This window comes from Stenella coeruleoalba (genome assembly GCF_951394435.1).
Source record: "Stenella coeruleoalba genome assembly, chromosome: 1".
NCBI lineage: Eukaryota > Metazoa > Chordata > Mammalia > Artiodactyla > Delphinidae > Stenella > Stenella coeruleoalba.
Window position 1 is genome coordinate 29,055,566 of NC_137169.1, and position 19,234 is coordinate 29,074,799.

Sequence of the window (19,234 nt, forward strand, 5' to 3'; positions counted from 1 at the left end):
GGCCCCAGGGCAACAGCTCATCTCCAGCTGCACCTCCGGTCTGTGCTCCCATCTCCCCTCTCTCCTGGCCGCGTTGGTTCTGCCTGTCTGCCCACTTGTAGATCGGACAGCTGCGAGCCAGACAGAGATCGAGTGGCTTTTACTCTGTCGGGGAGAAGGGGCAGGTCCAGCCCAAAGCACAGCCATGTTCCTGGGCCTGGTGGGAGGCCGTAGTCTCTACCTCTGTGATCAGGCCCCTCATTCATCCGTGCAGCCCTCTGGGAGACCAGCTCAGCCCAGAGCGGCTCCCCAGTGAACTGACCTGTTGCCTGAGGGGCGGGGAGATCTCAGTTCTCTTTTTAAAAGAAATCTGCCTTTCCAGAGACAGTCAAGAGCAATGATAAAAGCCCAGGCTCCTGCCAGACTTCCCGTTCGAGTCCTGCCTCTGTCTCTTCCCAGCTGTGTGATTTCAGACAAGTCAACCTCTCTGCGCCTCAGTTTTCTCCTCTGTATAGTGGGGAGAATAACAGCACCCACTCTGTAGGACTGGCAGTTTGAAGAGCGCCTGGCAGGTAAGTTCTCAGTAAGCGTCAGTTATCAATCCCAAGGCTCAGGCACGGGTCTGACCCTGTCCAGAACTGTCTTCTTTCCACCTGTTTTTTCCTTCTTCCCTTCCTCATACAATAATGATGATTCTGGACCTTTTCTCTGTTGCCAGCTGGACATCCTGGGATGAAGGGAACCAGGTGCCTGCCCTCACAGAATCACCGACCCACGACAGGCAGTGGGCTGGGGAGGAGTAAGTGATGTGCTGTGTGGGCAGAGCACAGAGGCAGGTGCCTAAGGGGTGGAGAATCGGAAGGTGACTTCTGCCTGCGGTATTTACAGAGAACTCCACAGAGTAAGCAGATTTTGAACCTGACCTTAAGAGATTGGCTAGGTCAAGGTGGGAGGAGACATGACAGATGACTCCAGGCAGACAGAACAGGAGGTGGGGAGCGGTGGCGGGTGTTGGACTCCTTCGGTCGTGATGACGCCGATGCTGGCGAGGTGGGTTGGGATCAGATCTGAAGGGCCTTCAATACCAGGTTAAAGATTTTGGCTGTATGCCCGGGGAGACCCTGCAGGCTTTTGAGCAGACAGGTGATGGGGATGCAGTGGGATCCAAGAAGCCAAATCTGTGCTTTGGGAAGGATGGAGGTGGACCGGAGGAGAGTTTGATCAAGGGTCTCAAGGTTGGAACAGAGGTCCTGGGGGTTGGCTGAGAGGAACCTCACCCTTGCCGCTTCACCTGTGTGCGGCAGCCATTCTGCCGGTGGAAGGGAACCCGGGTAGGAAAATTGCTGCTGGGCCCAGGAGGAGCGCCTCCCTCTGCCTTCTTGCTTTGGGGTGTGCAGGTGCACTGCCTCCGTGTGTCATGGGCACGTCTGCAGACCTGTGAGAGTGAAGGGGTGGGATATTTCCTCCCCTCTGCGAGCCCACATAAATACATGTGATACTAGCAGGTCACGCTTCTTAGGATGTGCTGGGTACAGTTCTAGGTGCTGCTATACAGATGAACTCATTTAATCCTCCCAACAACCCAGGACGAGGGAACTGAAGCTCAGAGAGGAGAAGTCACTAGCCCAGGCTCACACAGCAGGGAGAGGCAGAGCTGGGATCTGAACCCAGGCAGTCTGGCTTCAGAAGCTTTGCTTTTCACGAGCAGACTCCATTGTCTCTTAGGTGGAAGCGTGTCTGTGTGCGCCTCATGCGTGCACACGCGCCCGTGCGGCTCAAAGGAAGCTGGTAGAGGGGAGGGGCAGGAACACTTATTAGGGAACAGACATCCCTACCCCAGCCCCGGTCCCCCAAGGTCTGCTCTCCATCCAGGTGTTGGGGAGGAGCAGGTGGAAGGAAACGGCCCTCCCCCTCCCTTGCCCAAAACATATCTACAGCTGGGGTGGGGGGGTTGGGGAGGAGACCGCCCAGATCACTGGGCTGACCTTGGACAAGGTCACGCAGCCTTGGCCCCACTGGCCCTGGGTGCTGTCTAGGTGACTGGAGAATGCCAGCCGCCTGGGCCCTTGGGGTCCACCTGCAGACCGCTGCTCACCCCCACCCTCCCTCTCTGTCTCTACAGCCTCCCCCACCTCTTCCTCTTCTCCTTCCTCCCCCACCTCAAATCCCCTAAATAAGGCAAAGGGAAACTGGCAGCTGGAGCTGTCAGCAACTTCCATCTTGCCTGATGTCCGGGTTGACCGAGGCTGCCTCTACTCCCACCACTGCAAATAGCTTTTAGTAGCTGGAAGATAATTTTATTTTCCTTCCATCCTGAGGCTTACTTTTGGGGAGTGAGATTAGGAGGGGGGACAGTATGGGGGTGGGGGTAGGATGAAAAGGAGAGAGACTGATTTCATGGAAACATTTATATATTCCCAGATCCCTGGATCTATCTCTACAGTATACATGGACTTACTCTCTGCCCTCAACCCCACACGCCCTTGGCCACCATCATTATCATCATCATGGTCATCAGAAGTCCTTATCATGGCCATGCACACCCCTCTGGTTTAATCTCCGGGCCTTTTGCTCACTTGCTCCAGCCATACTCGCCTTTTTGCTGGCATGCTGCCGCCTCAGGGCCTTTGCCCTTGCCTTTCCTGTCATCCGAACATTTCTCCCTTGATATCCACACGGCTCGCTCTTTTACTCCACTTAGATCTCTGTTCAAATGTTGTTTTACGGAGGTACATACTCTGGATAAAACAGCATTCCCCATCACTGTCTCTCCCCCTACCCTGCTTAATTTTTCTTCACAGCACTTACTACCACCTGAAAAACAATGTTATTTGTTGTTGATGTATTTGTTTCCTGTCTCCTTAAGAGAATATAAACTCCTTGAAGGAAGGGGCTTTGCTCTGTTCACCTCTGGATCCCCAGAGTCTATAAGGGTGTCTGTTGTGTGCTTGTTAAATGAAGGAATGAATATTGACTTATTTAAGCCCTAGGAGGTAGTTACTGTTTTTTTTTTTAAATGATTTTGTCTTTTATTTTTTTAAACATCTTTATTGGAGTATAATTGCTTCACAATGTTGTGTTAGTTTCTGCTGTATAACAAAGTGAATCAGCTATATGCATACGTATATCCCCATAACCCCTCCCTCTTGCGTAGTTAATTATCCCCATTTAGAGTCAGGGAAACAGAGGCACAGAGAAGTTAAGTAACTTACTTAAGGTCACAGAAATGGTAAGTGGCTCAGCTGGTTTACAAACCCAGGCAGTCTCACTCCAGAAAACTCATTTTTACCGCCTTTGTCCCCTGATTTCCTGTTTGCATCTGACTTATGGGGTGGGCTGACCCCATGCTGCTTGCTCTTGCTGACGAGTCAGGGGCTGGCTGAGTGGGCTACAGAGGGCAGAATTTCCCATGGACCCCACTCCCATAGCCTTTGCACGAGGCGGGGACCTGGCCCCGGCCTTCTTGGAGTCCACACGGCTCTGGGCGAGGACCCCAGGGCAAGCTGGAGGTGGACCGCCTTGCAGGTATGAGGGGAATTGTCACCAGCCCACCGTCCAGCTCCCTAGCTGGGCCCTCCCCCCTCTCTTCATTATGGTGGGACAAAACATTTCTTTCTTAAGAAAAACCACGCCAGAGCGGTGCAATTGGACCTATGGCAAACCACAAGGGGATTCAATTCAGATTCCTCTTGCCAGCGGACACCTTCCATGACTTTTACCCCTCTCATCTGTAGCAGACGTTACTAGTGTTTATGCAGATCAGGTTTACCTCTCTTTCCTGGACCCATGGAAGACCATCCTTCCCAGCCTCTGTGCAGTTGGACAGGGCCGTGTGACAGTTCTATGAGTGGAGGTGACGTGTATCACTTCTGAGCCAAGGCATTTAAGAACCTGGGTAATCACTCTTCCAATTCTGGGGCAACCGTGGAGGTCTTGGTGTTCCAAACGGTACAGCTACAAGATGGTGTGGGGGAGGGGGTCCTCTCTCCATCAACCTGGGGCCCTGAATTTCACTGTGCAAGCAGAGACCCTCCTTCTGCTGACCCAGACTGAGCCTGCAGTGCTGGTCACCAATAAATCTTTGTTGTGTTATACCACTGAGATTTGGGGTTAACTTGTTACTACAGCTTGTCCTAGCCTTTCCTGACTAATGCACCATTTCTGATCTGTTTTGTATATCTTCAATATTGTGGCCGATATCTCATTTGCCACTAGTGGGAGCGTAAATTAACACAAATTTTCTGGGAGACAATTTGGCAGTGTGTATATATGAAAAGCCCTAAATAAGTGTATTGTCTTTGACTCAGAAATTTCACTTCGAGGAATTTATCCTAAGGAAATAATTGGACAAGTTCAGAAAGTTGTATGGATAAAGAGGATATTCATCACATAAAATGGTGAGAAATTGGATCAGCCTAAATAGCCCACAACAGCAAACTGGTTAAATAGATTGCGACTTGGCTCTACAATAGAGCACTGTCTGCTGCCGGCGGCACGGATTTATTGACACAGAAAGAGAGCTACGTTCTGCTGTAGTGCAGGAGATGCACAATGTGAGCCCATCTTTGTTAACAAAGATATGTATGTTTGCATGAAGAAAGTCTATGTCATAGTCTGCAAGCACTCAGCAATGGAAATTTCTGGGTATGGAATCTCAGGTGGTTTAATCTTTATTGTTTTTATTTTGCCTCTCTATTTAAATGTTTTCTTCAGTGATTTTGTATCACGTATAATTAAAAACGAAAGGCGAGAAAAAAGTGACTGTGTGACCTTGGACACATTAACCTCTAAGGGTCATGATTTCCTTATCTGTGAAACAGGCACGAAGGTACCCACTTCCTTGGGTTGTTGTGAGAATTCAGTGTGATCACATGTTATGAAGCACCTGGCACCTGCCAGGCTCTCAAAACCCATAACCACCGTTATCAGTTATCCCTGAGCTAAGGACCCGTAGAGGTGGGTTGGTTCATTAATTAACCCATCCATCTATCCATTCCTTCAGTAAGCATGCCCTGAAACCCACTGTGCGTGTGGCGACGTGCTGGAAAAAGATAATAGTGACGATAAGAATAGCAAATACTTACATGGTACTTAGTGGGGCCAGGCACCACTGCAAGCATTTAATCTACACCATAACCCTATGAGAGGGTACCATTCTTAGCTCTGTTTTATAAGGCACAGAGAGGTCAAGTGACCTATCTAAAGTCACCAAGTTGGGAGGACACAGAGCCAGGCAGTCGGGTTCCAGAGTCCACGCTCAGCCCCTAGACTTCACCACTCCTCTGCTCGGTCCCACTTTGCTCCCAAGGCAGGCACATCAGGGCCAAGGAGGGCGGGTCCCTGCTGGGAGAGGAGCCGCCCCGGGCCAGAGATCTCAGAGCTAATCTAGGCACTACAGAGACGGCAAGCGGGATGAGAGGATTTCTATTATTGTGAAGCTCCTGGCTGAGCGGAGGGACGGAGGTGTGACTGTGTTAGGGGAGGGGGCATCACTGGACCCTGGTGCCCCCCCCCCGGCTCTTTGAACTCAGGCTCACAGGAAACTCACACTGCAGGTGGGTGGGGGACACCAGCCTTCCTGGTGAGCTGGGTGGGAGCACATAACCACAGAGATGGCCCGTAGGTACTGTGCTCACCGTGGGCCAGGCATTGGGTGAAGCACGTTCACGCATGATCTCATTTAAACCTCATGATAGTTCTGAAATGTATACTATTTGACAAAACAGGAAACTGAGGCTCTGGGGGGCGGTGAGGGCCAGGGTCAAGTAAGTGGGAAGCCTAGATCTAAACAGAGGTCCTGCGCGAGAGTCTTAACCACTCTGCTAAACGTCCCCTGGGGTGGGGCTCCTGCACCTCCCACCTGTCCTCACAGGGGTCCTGGAGACACTGGGGAGGTGGAAGACTTCCTCTCTCAGGCCCACTCTAGGTAGGGGTTGCTGTTTGGGTTTGCTGGGCCCAGCCACGGGACACTTTCATATCAGGGCAGCGGCAGGGGATGGCCTGGAGATCCCTGGGGTCAAATGGGGACCCAAGATGGGAGTAAGCTAGGGGAGGAGAACGGTGGAGAGCAGGCTGGAGGGAAAAGGACTAATGCTCCATCACCCACCGCCCGTGACTTGGGCCCTGCTCTGTGCTGCACACGTGTTATCTCCTGCTATCCTCACCACCATGCTGGGGGGATGGGGTTAGTCCCCCCACTTTACAGAACAGGAAATGGAGGCTGAGGGTAGCTGATGGGACGTACCAAGGGTGGTACTGTGAGAATGCAGCTGATACTTGAGCCCAGGCCTATTGACTCTGAAGCCGGAGTTCTCTCTGCTCCAGCTGCCTCCACTCTGGGAGCCCACTGCCCCGGGGGACAAGTTCTAAAGGGGAATCTACTGCTCCACCAGAGTGAGTGTGGATGAGGCTGGGTGGGGGACAGTAGCCCCTGAGTGGTGGTTAGGGGACTGGGTCTCCTCTGGGGCAGGGAAACACTTAACACTCCTATGACTCCCGATAGCTTGAGTCACTGTGTGACCTAAACCCCAGAAGCCGGGGCTTTGTGCTGGTTTCTGAGACCTGCTGGTCTGACCTTCCACCAGGGTTTTCCTGGGGCAGGGAGCTCACCCTCAGAGCTGCATTACTACTTGCAACTTGTGAACGTTGCCTTGCATGAAAAAAAAGGACTTCACAGACAAGGTTAAGATTATCCTAGATTATCTAGGTGAGCCCAGTGTAAACATCAGGGTCCTTAAAAGGTGGAAGAGTCAGAGATGTGATGACACAAACAGGAGAGAGAGGGGGGAGAGAGAGAGAGAGAGAGAGAGAGAGAGAGAGAGAGAGAGAGAGAGAGAGAGAGGAGGGGGAAGAGAGAGAGAGAGGGAGGAGGGGGAAGAGAGAGAGAGGGAGGGAGAGAGGGAGAGAGATGTTGCCTTTGACTTTGAAGATGGAGAAAGAAGGGGGTGAGGAATGCAGGCAGCCTTCAGAAGCCATCAAAGGCAAGGAAATGTTTTCTTCCTAGAGCCTCCAGAATAATGCAATCCTGCCGTCATCTTGATTTTAGTCTAGTGAAACAGCTTTGGACGTCTGACCTTCAGAACCATAAGATAGTAAGTTTGTGTTGTTTTAAGCCACTAAGGCTGTGGTGATTTGTTATAGCAGCAATAGGACATTAATACTTTCGGTTATTATGATGCCATATATTTGTTTATTTTTATTTTTTTATAATTTATTTCCCACCGATACTGGATTAAAAAAATTTAGGCTGCGCTGGGTCTTAGTTGCAGCATGTGGGATCTTTCTTGTGGCATGCATGCAGGATCCAGTTCCCCGACCAGGGATCGAACCCAGGCCCCCTGCATTGGGAGCACAGAGTCTTTACCCACTGGACCACGAGGGAAGTCCCACATTTGTTTATTTTTTAATGTTAAACCAACTTGTATTCCTGGGCTAAACCTCATTTGGTCATGATATATTAGTCATTTTAAATATTGTCAGGTTGGATTTGCTAAAATTTTGTTTAGAATTTCATATCTATGCTCATGAGGGTTGTTGTTTTGTAGTTTTCTTTCTTATAATGTCTTTGGCTTTGTTATCAATCAGAGGAATGCTGGCCATTTAGAATGAGTTGGAAAGTATTTTTTCCTTTAATTTTCTGGAAGAGTTTTTGTTGAATTGATATTATGGCTTCCTTAAATACTTGCTAGAATTCTCCACTGAAATCATTTTTTCCTGCAGTCTTTTTGTTGGAGGGTTTTTAACCATAAATTCTATTTATTTAACAGATATAGGGCTCTTCAGGTTATCTGTTTCTTTTCTAGTGAGCTTTGGTAGCTTGTGTTTCAAGGAATTTGTCCATTTCATCTAAGTTGTCAAGTTTATTTGCAGAAAACTGTTCATAATATTCCCTTATTCCTTTTAATATTGGTAGAATCTTTAGTGATGTCATTTCTCTCATTCCTGATATTTTGTGTCTTTTCTCTTTTTTCCTTATCAGTCTAGCTAGAGATTTTATCAACTTTATTAATTTCTTTAAAGAATCACTTTTGGGCTTTCTTGATTTTCTCTCTCTCTCTCTTTTTTTTTTTTTTGCTTTCTTTTTTGTTGATTTCTGCTCTAATCTTTATTATTTCCTTTCTAATGCTTACTTTGGGTTTAATTTGCTCCCCCCCTATTTCTTTGTAAAAATTGAGGTATAATTGACATTATAACATTATATTAGTTTCAGGGGTACAGCATAATGATTAGATTTTTGTATATATTCCAAAATGATCACCACAGTAAGTCTAGTTAACATCTGTCACCTTATACAGTTACAAAGTTTTTTGTGATAAGAACTTTTAAGATTTACTCTCTTATTTTCAAATATGCAACACAGTATTATTATTATTATTTTGATACCAATCACTTGTATTTATTTCAGGTTGTTACTAAATTATAACCCTGTTAAACATCTATAGGATATTTTATTTTATTTTATTTTATTTTATTTTATTTTTTTTTTTTTGCGGTACGTGGGCCTCTCACTGCTGTGGCCTCTCCCATTGCAGAGCACAGGCTCTGGACGCACAGGCTCAGCGGCCATGGCTCACGGGCCCAGCTGCTCCGCGGTGTGTGCGATCCCCCCGGATCGGGGCACGAACCCACGTCCCCTGCATCGGCAGGCGGACTCCCAACCACCGCGCCACCAGGGAAGCCCAGGATATTTTATTTTTGAAAAGACAGGTCCTTTCAAAACAACCTGGCATCATAATAATATAACACGTCAAAATTAGATTAAAAATATAGATCATTGCTCTCATTCACTCTGTCCTAGTGTTAAAGATGTTACAAAGATACACAGAATATTGCCTTGCTGTTCTCTTTTAGGGAGGCTATATCCAAGTTGACAAAAAGTACACCTACATTTACAGACACAGGTGTTGTCAAAGGGGTCTTTCTCTGACTTTAGCAAAGAAAAACAGTCCAAATTGTATTCTTTATACTGCGTGCTTAACTACATCGTGTTTGGAATGTGGTATTATTATTCTCCTACTGGAGTAAGATCCTGCTTTCTCAAAGCCTTTCCCCCAACTTTTCTAGAAATAAAGCTTAAATATCATTTATTTCAAGCTTTCAAAATAAAATGTTATTCTCATATATACATGTACCAGGTTGGTATATTCATATATATCCTATCCAATTGCAGGCTAAGCAAAGACATGCATTTAGAGGTGTATTAATGTTTTAAAGCAAACGACAATCCAACTTAATATCAAGAGAAGTTGTGACCTTCCATGTAGTGTTTGATAGAGAAAACACTGATTTCTGACACATTGTCTTATTTTATTCAAATACCGGCCTGCTCATACATGGTCCAAGAACACCCAAATAATAAAGCAAATATAATCACATGTTAAAGATTGGTCTTCAAACATCATAGCCAACGTGGCATTCTTCGTTGGCTTCGTATGATCTTGCCAACATAAACCCACATCCACACCTCAGTGGCCACCAAACCATTCAGTAGAGCTTCCTTAACGGCGAGCTGTTTGAAGCTACTGGTTTGAGCACTACTGACAAATTTTTTCAAGCTCTGAATAGCTGTAGGGATCTCAGCAGGGATTGGAGGAACCAGCTCAACTTTGGCGTAGTGCCAAAATGTGGCCACTCGAGCTTCAGGTAAGTCACAGCAGCATTGACCAGTGCCAGGGCCTTCTCTGTGAAGTTACGGACAAACTGGGCCATGGTTCTAGGACAGAAAGTCCATTGCCCCCACTGGCTGGCTGAATGTCACCCCATAACACAATATTATTAACTATAGTCACCATGCTGTACATTACATCCCCAGGACTTATTTATTTTATGGCTGGAAATTTGTCCTTTTTGATTCTCTTCACCCATTTCCCCCTCTACCCCTCAGTTTCTTAAGGTAGAAAGTCAATGATCTGAGACCTTTCTTCTTTTCTAGTATCAGCATTTAATGCTATAAAGTTCCTCCTAAGTACTGTTATAGTGGCATACCACTAATTTTGTGTTTTTCTTTTGTGTTGTGTTTTCATTTTCATTTGGTTCAAAATAATTCATTATTTCCCTTTTGATTTCTTCTTTGACTCATGGGTTTTTAAAAGTGTGTTATTCAGTTTCCAAGTATTTGGTGATTTTTCTCATATATTTCTGTTATTGATTTCTAATTTAATTCCATTGTGGTCAGAGAACATTCTTTGTATGACTTGAATCCTTTTAAATTTATACAGACTTGTTTTATGACTCCATCTTTTAAAATTTCCATGGGTACTTGAAACTAATGCACAATCTGATGTTGCTGAGTGGAGTTTTCTGTAAATGTCAATTAGGTCAAAGTTATTTATAGTGTTGTTCAAGTCTTCTATATCCTTAGTGATTTTCTCTCTACTTGTTCTAGCAAATGTTGAGAGAAGAATGTTGAAATCTCCAACTATAATTGTGGATTTGTCTGTTTCTCCTTGCAGTTCTAACCCTTTTTGCATCATGTATTTTGAAGCTCTGTTATTAGGTGCATAAACATTTTAGATTTTTATGTCCTCTGTATGAATTGACCCCTTTATTGTTATGGAATGAACTTTATCTCTGGTACTATTTTTGATCTGATAATCTATTTTGTCTGATATTAATACAGCTATGCCAGCTTTCTTTTTTTTAGTTTCAGCATGGCATACTTTTTATATCCTTTTACTTTTAACTTTTTTGCGTCTTTATATTGAATGTGTCTTTTTTGAGACAGCCTTTAGTTGGTTCTTGCTTTTTTATCCAATCTGACAGTCTCTGCCTTTTAATTGGAGTGTTTGGGTCACTTACATTTAATGTGATTATTTATGTTGTTAAGCTTAAGTCTCTCATCTTATTATTTGTTTTATATTTGTCCCACCAGTTCTTTGTTTCCTTTTAAGTATTTTTCTTTCTTCTTTTGGACTTTTTTTATGATTCTAATTTATCTCTATTGTTTGTTAGCTAAAATTTTTAGTTTTGTTATTTTAATCATTATTTTAGGGTTTATAGTATATATCTTTAACTTATAACAGTCGACTTTCAAAGTACCACTTATGTAGAGTGTAAGACTCTTACAAGAGTGCACTTCCATTTCCCATCTCTCAGCCATTATCCTATTGTTGTCATACATTTAACTTATTCTATATATATATAATAAATCCCACAATGTACATTGTTATTGTTTAAATAATCAATTATTTTAAAAAGTGGTTTAAATAATGTTAAAACTCATATATTTCCCTGTGTAGTTACTATTTCTGGTGTTTTTCATTCATTGAATCCATATTTCTATCTGGTATCATTTTCTTCTGACTGAAGGACGTCTTTTAATATTTCTTATAATGAAAGACTATTATTAGTGAAATCTTTAAGCTCTTGTATGTCTGAAATAGTCTTTATTTTGTCTTTGTTTTGAAAGATATTTTTGCTGGGTTTAGAATTACAGATTAACACCACTCTATTCTTTTGGAAACTCCAATTACACATATGTTAGGCTGCTTAAAGTTGTCTCACAGGTCATTGATACCCCCTTTAAATTCTTTTTGTTTTTCTTTCTGTGTTTCATTTTGGGTAGTTTTTATTGCTATGTCTTCAAGTTCATTCATTTTTTTTCTTCTGCAATGTCTAATCTGCCATTAATCCCACTCAGTGTATTTTTCATTTCAGATTGTGGTTTTCATCTTTATAAGTTTTGATTTGGGTCTTTTTAATATCTTAAATGCTGCCACTTAACCATTTAAATATATAGACTACAGCTATAATAATGGTGTTAATGTCATTGTCTGCTAATTCTAACATCTGTGTGAGTTCTGGGTCAGTTTCAATTGATCATTTTTTCTCTTCATTATGGACCATATTTTCCTGCTTCTTTGCATGCTTGGTAATCTTTGATTAGGTGCCAGACATTGTGATTTTTACCTTTTTGGGTATTTTCGCATCCCTTTGGGTACTCCAATTACACACACATTAGCTGTTTTGTATTTCTGGTTATTTTTGTATTCCTGAACTCTGTTGTGGAATGCAATTTATTTGCAGGAAGAGTTTGATCCTTTTGGATTTTGCTTTTAATATTTGTCAGGTGGGAACAGAGTAGCATTTAGTCTAGGGATAATTATTCCTCACTGCTGAGGCAAGGTTCTTTTGAGTATTCTACCCAGTGCTGCATGAATTTTGAGGTTTTCTGGTTTTGGTGAGCACAGACGTTATTCCAGGTCCTGTAGGAGTCCTGGATGCCATTCCCTCTAATACCTTTGGATTGTTATTGGCCTGACCCTAGGTATTTTCCTTATACACACATGTTGATCAGTACTCTGATGAAGACTTAAGGGGGCCCTCTCCAGATCTCCAGGGTTCTCCCTCTATGTGTGTCTCTTGTCTTGAGTACTCTGTCCTGAAAATTCTGGTTATCTTTGTCTCTCCCTGTTCTCTCACTCCACTTCCTCAATTCACAGGGCTTTCCAGGCATCACCTCCAGTCCCATTTTTTTTTTTCTGCTGCAGCCTGGAAACTTTCTCAAGGCAGTAAGCTAAGATGATTTTAAGGCTCACCTTGTTTGCTTCCTGTCTCTTAGGGATACTGTGTTTTCTGATGTCCAGTGTCTTGAAAACTATTGTTCCATCTGTTTTGTATCATTTATTTTTGCTGTTTCAGGTGGAAGGGTAAATTGGTCTCTATTCCCTCACCTTGGATGGAAGCAGAAGTCTCTCCATGTCTTTCAACACCATCTATATGCTAATGTCTCCCACATTCACCCCTGATCTTCAGAGTCTTATATCCAACTTGGAATAGTCATGGCTAGCACCTCAAACTCACCATGTCCAAAATGGAACTCTTGATTCTCCTCTCACAAATCTCTCCTTTCTGTCTTCCTCATCCCAGGAAATATTCAGCCAGATGTTCAGGCAAAAAGCCTTGGTCTCATCCTCTTTTCTTCTCTTTCCCTTACATTCTATATCAGTACCTCAGAAACTCATTTAGACTTGACCTCCAAAATGTATCTCAAATCTGAGACCCTTTCATTACCCCTACTACTGATTAAAGCCACTGTCATTGCTCAACTAGAATCTTGCATTAGGCTCCCAACTCCAAACTAACTGCTTTCATTTCTTAACCTCTTACAGTCTTTTTTTCCTTCAGCAGCCAGTGAGCCCTTAAAGATGCTAGCCCCACCATGATCATTCAAAACGCTCCAATGTCTTCCTAACACAACTTAGGATAAAGCCCAAAGTCCTAATCACGGTACACAGGACCCTCTAGGATTTGACCTCCACCACCTCTCCCACCTCATCTCCCCTGTCTTCCTTTCTCACTCCACTTTGGCCACCCATCTTCTCACTGCTACTGGATCATGCCAAGGACCCCCCTCCTTTAGAGAATACTTCCTTTTTCCTTTGCCTGGAACGCCTTCCCCTGGATAGTTCCCTGTCAATCTCTTCATGGGTCTCAGCTCACATATCACCTCCTCATAGAGCCCTTTCACAACTATCTGATCTAAGACAGCGACCCTGCTTCTTCTGCTCTTATTCTGCTTTATTTTCCATCATTGAACTTATTCCCACCTGACACCCTGCATATTTATTTGTTCATGTGCTTATCATCCCTTTCCCTCAGTACAATGCAGGCTTCACAAGGGCAGGGACTATATCCTGGTCACTCTTGGGTTATCTATGCCTAGAAGAGTGCCTGGAATATGGTAGATGCTCAATGAAGCAGATTGAATGAATGAGTGCTCTTCTTGGCCACTAGGTACAACCTACTTGCTGTGTGACTGTGGACAAGCCTTTACCATCTCAGGGCATGGCCTTTTCTAGTTGGCACGGGCCCACTGACTGAAAGTCAGCCCCCCAGCCCCTCACTGTGCACTGTGTCAGGTGAGTCCTGGGCTTTGCCCTTCAATTCCGCACCCGACTGGAGGGGGCTGGGCCAGGTGTCCTCAGTCCGAGCTTGGTGGCTCCAAGCTTTGGATTGCCATGACCACCACCAGGGGGCGCTCGATGCTGAGATTCTGGACCAGGGGCTCTGTAGCTCCTGTTTGGGTTGGTAGAAGTCACTGTGATTGACCATCATTTACGACCCTTGTATGTAGGTGGTGTAAGTGTGTGTGGGCAGTGGGAAGGCATTTCTAGGAGCCCTGACTCCGGGAGCTCAGGGTATGGAGTCAACTCGTGCTGCTCACCCTCTCATGGCTCCCACCTAGATAGAGACAGACCCCAGGAAATGATTCACCTGTGTCTTCCTGGAGAGGAGAGAAAGAAGTGGGCTCACTAGGATGGAAACTGGGTGGGGGCGTTCAGTGGCTTCTCACATGTCCTGGACCCCAAATCACCTTGTGGCTTTGGACAAGTCAACCCTTTGGCATCACTGAGCAGGGTGACCCTATTATTCTTGGGGTCACTCCAAGGAGTCAGACACCTGGCAAACCTGTCTTAGCCCTTGGCCTCCTCCAGGGTTGAGCCGTTTGCTGCCCCTCCCTCAGGTTGGGGAAGGCCCCGCCCTGGACTCCAGATCGTCCCTCAGACTCCTGAGGCTTAGAGAGTAGGAAAGACAGTTTGAAGTCACACGTCAGTATGTGGTAGGCTTGGTTATACTGCACACGCTGTTTTGGGAGCGCCCAATGCCCCCTTGGGCCATTCCCTTTCCCGAGCGCTCTCTCCTCCAGCTCAGACACAGCCTCCGAGCCTTTGCACTTACTGTTCCCTCTGCCTGGCATGTCTTACCCTCAGATTTTCATGGGGCTGGTTCCTTCCTGTCATTCAGGTGACAGGCCAGATGTCACATCCTCAGAGAGGACTTCCTGGACCACACCTGGTCCCTCTCTATCTCACCCGCTTGTTTTAGTTCTCCTAGAGCACTTATGACCTTGTGACATTAGACAACTTCCTGATTTATGGTTTGCACTCCGTCTCCCCTGTCAGAATGAAAGTACCACCAGAGCAGGGACCTTGCCTGACTTGTTCCCTGATGGGCCCCGTCTCTCAGGTGGCACGCAGCAGGAGGTGCCCTATGGGCAATACTGAATGAGTGAACAAGGAGGGTGGAGAGTTGCCTGTCAGTCACACAGGTCTCTAGACAAGAGCGCAGCGTCACGCTGACCCCTCCCTGGAGGCCTCAGGCTCTGGGACACTCTGGGGTTGATGTGCCCTTTCTTCTCTGGGCTTCTTACTTCCCCATCTGCTCCCCCTTGAGTGAGCATGCTCCTCAGACAGGAAGTAATGGAGTGTTTGATTTAAGAATCAAAGCCAAGAAAGGGCAGGAAGAAGGAAGGGAGCAGTGGACCCCTAGTGGGGTCCAGCCCCTGGTGTTCTGGGGAGGGGAGCCCAGGGATGGCAGAGGTGCTGGATGCCTTTGCTTTTCCAAACTCAGGCTAAGTGTGTGGATAGGTCTCTGACCGTGCTGACTGCCCTGTGTCACAGGGTGTGTTCTCCGTCAGGAGGCTACAGAGAGCACCTCCTTTACTGTGTGAGTCTGAAGTGCCCCTGAGAGCCCTCCCAGTGCCGTGAGCTGTCTTGCAAGACAGCTTGGTGACTGGGTGGAGAGCAGACAATGCAGCTGGAGATCGCGTCATGCTTTGGGCCAAGAAGATCTGAATTAGAGTTCTGGCTCAGTCACTTCCGTGCTGTGCGACCTTGGGCAAGCAACTTCCTCTCTCTGAGCTAGGAAGAAATGAAGTCTGCTTTCTGGGACTGGCTCTGGAACTCTACCCTCCAGGCCCAGCCTTTTGTATCTGGGTTTCCTGGCCATCTTTCTTTCTTTTTTTAAATTGAACTTTAGTTGATTTACAATATTGTGTTAGTTTCAGGTGTACAGTAAAGTGATTCAGTTGTACACATATATATATATATTTTCAGGCTATTTCCCATTATAGTTTTTTTTTTTTTTTTTTTTTCAGTACGCGGGGCTCTCACTATTGCGGCCTCTCCCGTTGCGGAGCACAGGCTCCGGATGCGCAGGCTCAGCGGCCACGGCTCACGAGCCCAGCCGCTCCGCGGCATGTGGGATTCCCCCAGACTGGGGCATGAACCCACGTCCCCTGCATCGGCAGGCAGACTCTCAACCACTGCGCCACCAGGGAAGCCCCCATTATAGTTTAATACAAGGTGTTGAATATTTTTCCCTGTGCTAGACAGTAGATCCTTGTTGCTTATCTATTTTATGTATGGTAGTGTGTATCTGTTGATCCCATACTCCTAATTTATCCCTTTCTCCATCCCTTCCCCCTTTGGTAACCATAAGTTTGTTTTCTATGTCTGTAAGTCTGTTTCTGTTTTGTGTATAGATTCATTTGTATGATTTTTTAGATTCCATGTATAAGTGATATCATATAATACTTGTCTTTCTCTGTCTGACTTTTTCTAGTATGACATTCTCTAGGTGCATCCGTGTTGCTGCAAATGGCATTATTTCATTCTTTTTTATGGCTGAGTAATATTTCACTGTATACGTATATCTGGCCATCTTTCAATGCCCAGCATAAAAGGGTAACTCTTCTGCGAAGCCACCCCACCCCCACCTGGTTCTTCTTGTCCTGGAGTCACCCTGTTCTGCCTATTTCTGTAGCATGATGGCATTGTCCATATAGATCTCTGTCCCCCTCCCACTAGACCAGAGCCCCTTGTGGCAGGCCTGGGGCTTGATTCATTTCTGGATCCCTCATGCCCAGCGTCGGGACAGGCACACCACAGATATGATACTATTTCTTACCCATTTTAGACATGAACAAACAGGCTCAGAGAGGTCAAGTGACTTGCTTGAAGTCACACAGCACACAAGTGGCAAAGCTGGTGGTGTGCTGGTCAATATGCTCTCCACACACAAAAAAGCCTCAGTCTGTCGTATTTGTCAACATCTATGGTGTAGATACTCCCAAGGAATTTCAAGCTACCAACGTGCATCACTGAACCTGAGGTTGGGAAGTGATGTTCACAACTGGCTCTTGTGAGCGGGGATGAGCCAGCTTCAGTACACCACGGGGCAAAGCTGGGATTCCAACCCAGGCCTGTTTGATGCTGATCAGTGGGCATTCTATGCTAGATTCCTAAAATCTGGTATTACGTGAAAAAAACCCCAAGGTACGTAAGGGTGTATATCAAGGGGGAAAAAGAGTATATATACTAGAAAAGAATGTGTGTGTATGGATATATATATATTTGTTTGTGTGTGTGAATCTTGAAGGATTTGCTAGAAACTAATAACAGTGGTTTTTGCCAATGAGGGGGACTGGGTGGCTGGGAGACAGGGTGGGAGAGAGATTTACTCCGGGTATCCTTTATACTCTACATTTTGAACCACGTGAGTATATTAACTGTTCAAAAAAGCCCCTAAATGAATAAACAAACAACAAATTCAAACCAGCAATCAACCACAAACAGATGCTGGGCCCGCAGCTCTTTGCCAGGCACGTCTGTGGGCCTGGAGCTGCGCAGGTGTGCTGGGTGGCTTGGTTGGGGCTGCCCACCGGACCACACCGCCTTTCGGCAGCCCTTGGCCTGTGACCCAAGGCTGGCGTGGGAGGTGGGGAGGCCACCGTCTTCCCGGAGTGTGAGGGATGGGCGCACTTGTGTTAATTCTCGCCCATGCGGCTTGGTCACTGAGACCATGGCACTGCATTCTAAACTAAATTAGAAATTTAACAAAGCTTATAAATCCTCCGCAGCCCGAGCCGTGTGAATCTCCGGAGCAGGGCAGGCTTAGCACTTCTCCATCTCCGGCTTAACGACCTCCCCGGCCCAGCCCGGGAATGATTCAGGGCCGGTGACAGGTCTAATTAGCGAACACAAACTTCATCCCGGGCAAGGTGAGGAGGAAGAATGAGCCTGGTCTTGGCCCCAGGGGTGTTAGGGAGGTGAGACGTAGCCCTTGTCCAGTCTGGACTTCGGAGATCTGGTGCGGGGGAAGGGGGTAAGGAGGGACTGGCAAGTGTCTGCTTAACCTTCACTGTTAGTGCAGCCCTGTTGGTGGCATGTCTCGCGCATGTCATTATTTGGGGAAGGCAGTTGTATGATGTGCCCCTCGTAACATTATTGCATCAAGAGCCATGTGGGACCCATGGAGTCTCCTGGCAAGGCAGCGCGTTTGTGGGCAGATCTGAGGCTGTGTTGGTAGCCCGTGTTATGGGTGTGGGAGGTTTTGAGGGTGGGCTCTGGTCTCCCAGTGCCTGAAGGAATTGTGTTCCAGAGCAACACATGTGCAGTAAGAGGGTGTCCAGAGAGCCCCATTTTTCAGGGTGTACATCTCAGTGAGAAGATGGATTTTTCCGACCAAGCTGACAGTCCTTGTGAGGTAGTGAGCTCCCCGTCAGTAGATAGACAGCACAGGATCCTCTACCATTAATGGAACCCGAGCTGTGTGCCAGGCCCTTTACACATCATCTGATGCCATCTTCGGGCCCCCATCTCACAGATGAGGAAACTGACGTTCAGTGAGGTTATGAAACGTGTCCAGGTCATTCAGAACAGGATTTGAATGCTGGCTTGCTTGGCTTTAGAACTTGTGGCTCCCCTGCTGTACCTCCCCTCTGTCTGCTGCTGATGTGCCCTTCAGGCTGCTCCTCACCTAAGGCACAGTCGTGATGATTCTGGGCACAAAATGATGAAAGGCCCCAGAGCCACAATCTCCTTGGCAACAAGGGCTGGCTTTGACAGGCTCTTCCACCATGTTCCATGCTGGGGCGGGAAGATGTGGGTGCTCTCGCTCCTTCCTCTCTTTTGCTCATTTGCTGGCCTAATTTTTGTGTCCTCTCCCAGCCTCCTCTGGCCTCTCTCTGGCCCCAATTCCCAGCACCTGCTGAGTTATTTGCCGGGAGTTGTAGGTGGGGTGGGTCTGAGCCTTCCCCTTTTACCCATCACCCCTACTGCTCAGATGCAGGAAGCAGGGCCGACACTGTTACCTGGGGGGCATCCGCTCCCACCCCACCAGCCCTTCTGACCCCCTCTCTGCCCTGACCCCAGAGCAGTCACCAGGAGGAGGCCGCCTGGGTAATTGGTTCCATCTAAGCCCCATCCTCAGTGGCGCGAAAGGGAAAGTTATAAATATTTTTATCCATAACTCACGAGAAATAAAAATTTCATTACGCTGAAAAATTTAAATTTCATAAGAAATAAATATTAATCTTGGAGAGTGACTTTTGTGGGAAGTTAACTTTCAAATGTCGTGAATCTGGAGGTGTCTAGGGTCTGGGAGGGAGGGGGAAGCCCCCAGTTTGGCCTCCTGGTCTGGGGTGGGGGGGGTCTTCACTCCTGAGACTGAGGGCCCACGGACTCAGATCTCC